This window comes from Triticum dicoccoides, chromosome 6B, assembly GCF_002162155.2.
Source record: "Triticum dicoccoides isolate Atlit2015 ecotype Zavitan chromosome 6B, WEW_v2.0, whole genome shotgun sequence".
Taxonomy (NCBI): Eukaryota; Viridiplantae; Streptophyta; class Magnoliopsida; order Poales; family Poaceae; genus Triticum; species Triticum dicoccoides.
In genome coordinates this window covers 310,323,370-310,327,200 of record NC_041391.1, presented here as the reverse complement: position 1 = coordinate 310,327,200, position 3,831 = coordinate 310,323,370, and positions in this window count along the sequence as shown.

Here is a 3,831-nt window from a genome sequence, read left to right as displayed (position 1 = left end):
GCCTCCTTTTATATGCTCAAGGGGTCACCGACAGGTGGTAACATAGACAAGGGTAAAAATGGAAAAGGAATTGCGGTTGGTACAGCTACCTGTACAGTGTATCCTACCTAACCCTGACGGCAGGGGACAAAGGCATTAAATGCCCGTCTGCGTCGCCCAAATAGTGCAAAAAGGACCGCCAGGGACGCCACCGCTCACCACGATGGCAGTCTTGTCAGCGTCGCTTGCCACCGCGCACCGCTGGCTGCACAGCCTTTCGCCACGCGCGCCTGGAAAGGCCCCAGGGCGACACGTTGGTAGATGTGCTGGAGCGCGGGTACAGAGTGGTAGCTTGCCGCAGCAAGCGCCTTGCCGCGGTCGTTGTCTTGTCGCGTCCGGAAGCTTGTCGCTCATCGGGCCTTGCCGGGACGCGTGGCGCGTCGCGGCAAGTTTCTTGAGATGCTTTGGTTGGCCTTCCCGGCAAGCTCCTCTTGCCGGGGCCTTGTCTCCTTGGCTTGAATACTTTGTTCTTGAATGGCTCCAGAGGAACCACGGAGGACCTTGGCGGTCACCCGGCAAGCCTTGCCGGGGGTGCTGCAACTGACCGTGCACAAGTTCGGGATACTAGGGTACCCCTACTCTAGTACACCGACAGGAGCCCCCGGGCCTGGGCCACACACGGTGCCGAGCGCTGTTGGGCCAGGCCCAAAACAGGGCATGGGCACACGCGGCCTGGGTCACGCCGTATCTTACTCCGTATCCACCGCGCCCTCCCCGAACGGCACGCGTTGAATGCGGCGTCGTGGGAGAGATCGTGGGTGGTTTCTTTATTCGGAAAAACGGAACGCCCGACCCCTCCCTCTTTATAAGCAGGGGAAACAGGGGCAGTTCGCCCATCGTGCCGATTGCTACTCCAATCTCAGAAATCTCCGACGCTCCGCCCTTCTCCCCGAAGCTGAAAGAGAGCAGCGCTCCGACCCCATTGCCACCACGCACCACCAACGCCGTCGATCTCCCCCACCACCTCCGCCATGGCTCCGAAAGCCGACAAGGGGAAGGGCGTGAAATTGGTCGAGGCGCAGCGGCTCGCGGTGCTGCAAAAGGAGTGGGCCATCTTCCCCCCTCAGCTTGCCGCGAAGGAGCTGAGGGAGTACTACTACCTCTTCTGGTCGACAGAGACGCGAGCGCATCCGCGCACGAAGGTACTCCCGGCTGCTGCTTCGGAACTGGCGCCAAACGGATACCCCTTCTTCGCGCTGTTCTTCTACTGCGGGCTCTACCTGCCCTTCTCTGAATTTTTCTGTGACATCATGAACACCTACGGGTTCCGCCTCCTTGACTTCACCCCCAACGCCATTCTGACCATGGCAGTTTTCGCACATCTCTGCGAAAACTTTGTCGGAGTCCATCCAAACGTAGCTCTTTCTCGCCACTTCTTTATGCCCCGAGTCGAGAGAGGAGAGCCTTTATCCGGCGGAATCGCCTGGATCTCGAGAGTCGGGAAGAAGGAAGCTTATCTGGAGGGGGAGCTCCACAGCAAGTGGGAGGAATGGAGAGCAGAGTGGTGCTGGATTGTCGAGGAGAACCCGCAGCCATTTACCGCCCTGCGACAAGCCCCAATAGCGCGCGGCAACGATTGGAGCAACGTGGCCCCGGAAGACGATAGGCTGAAGATTGCCGTCACCCGGATCCTTTGCCTCAGGCTTGCCGGGCTCACCATAGGCGCCGTTGGCGCAGATTTTCTTTGCCGCCGCATCGCCCCCCTGCAGGAGAGGAGGAGACCCGCCTGGGAGTTCCACAACTCGGCGGATATCATGAGGCTGCGCCCGGGCCTCAACTTCAACTTCACTGTCCTGGAGCTGGACGCGATGCTCCTGGAACTGTTCAAGCGCGATCCTCAACATCCATTCATGGTGCCGAGGGGTGTCGTTCCGTTGTGCAACAACTCCTCGCTTGACAGCATCCGTGCAATGATGCCGTTGTGCGATTCGCATGGAATTGTCCCGACTTGGCAAGAGCCTGTAGACGACATCATGCGGGGTTTCTTTGACGGCTTGGTAGAAGTGTCGGTCCGCGCTGATGAACAGAAGAGCCTTACTCGCGACACCACCGATGCGGAGATGCAGCGCATCGCCACTAGGCTGGAAGAGGCGGTGGCAGCAGCTGCTGCGGGCAAGTTTGGGTTCACCGTGGAGGAGGCAGAGGTAGCAGAGGCGGCAAGCCTTGTCGAGCGAGAGGAGTTCGCCGGCGAGGAAGAGCTTGCCGGGCCTGAAGCTGAGTCGAGCGAGCCCGGCGAGGGAGAGCTTGTCGGGCCCGAACCTTCAGACAGATTGCCGCAAGCGGAGCCCCCAGCTGCACCAAGAAGGCGTCTCCGCAAGGCCGGGGACGTAGCAGGGCGGGAAACGAGTCAACAGCCGCCGTGCCGCGCGACACGCTCTACCGCGGCAAGCACTGTTGCCGCGGGAGCACCTCACGCCGCTGCGGCAACTGGGGCGGGGTCTTCCCGGTCCACCGCTACCGCCCCTGTCAAGCGGGCAAGGGAACCTACTCCTCCGCCTCGTCGCACCGGAGGCGAGCCGGACTTCGATCACCCCGCACTCAGCTCCGACGAGGAAGAAGAAGAGTAAGATTCTTCGCTGTACTTGCAGTTCTTCAATTTTGTTGCTTTGTCTTGTATCTGATTTGCTTCACTCTGAACCCATTCCTTTTCAGGATGCTGGCCCAGAGAGCGGCGAAGAGAGCCAAGGTCCCGGTGATTGTCATCGAGGACGAACCCACCGCGACGGCAGAGGACATGTCTGAGACCACCTTGCCGGACCCAGCAACCATTCCTCAAAGCAGCCCCCAGCGCAGCCCCCCACGTAAGTATATGGTTTACTTCATACAATTAGGCGTGCATGGGTGCTCTTTCATTGCTGATATCTGACTATTGGTTTGTGTAGGAGCAGAGCAGCCTCACCAGGAGTGCCCGGAAGCCGCTCCTGAAATGCCATCTGCTTCGACTACACCGCCAAGGGAGGATTCCCCGGCAAGGGAGCGTTCTCCGGCAAGGGAGAACTCTCCGGCAAGGGACAGTTCTCCGGCAAGGGACGACACCAGCGACCCTCCGGTGGTTGAGACCACGACTGCAGATCCTAGTACAGGTAATCCTCTTGCTTGAAAACTTCCCTTGGGTTCTTCTTCTTCTGATTTTCTTTTTGGATATTTGCTTGACGCTTCTCCTTTTTCCGTTCGTCAGATGCCACGGAGCCGATGGAAACTGAAGGCGAAGCCGGCGCTGATGATCCCGCCGGCGAAGAGGCCACCAAAGCTGCTGCCACAGAAGCTGGCGAGGGATCCGGCGATCGCACTGACGGCCCCGAGGCCGCAGGAGCGTCAGGCGCTACGCTGACCGCCGATCTGTCCGCCGCTGCTGCAGCGCCAGGCTACGAAGAGCCCCAGCCCGGCGCCTACTTGAAGGCCGGCGATGGCATCTTTATCAAGCTCCTCTGGGCGTCCAGCTCCAGGGCGCCGGTCGAATGAGAAATCTTGGATGGAGAGGTGCTCGCCTCCGCTGGGCTGACGTTGGTCGACGCGCCAAGCAGCAGCAGCGACGAGCCTGAGGAGGAGCGGCTGCTGCGGAAGCTGCTGTCGCTCTACCCCGCCCGACAAGCCAAGCTGGCATCCCGAGAAGCGCTTGTCGCGAAGGCGGGAGTGGACATCGAGAAGCACGCGGAGGAGCTCTGGGGTCTCAGGCAGGAAGCTCTCCGGTCCCTGGCGGAGGAGCGGGAGCAACTTCTCGAGGAGCGTAAAGCCTTCCTCCTCGAGAAGGCTGAAGTTGAAGAGCAGCAGCGACTTGTCGCCGAAAATCTA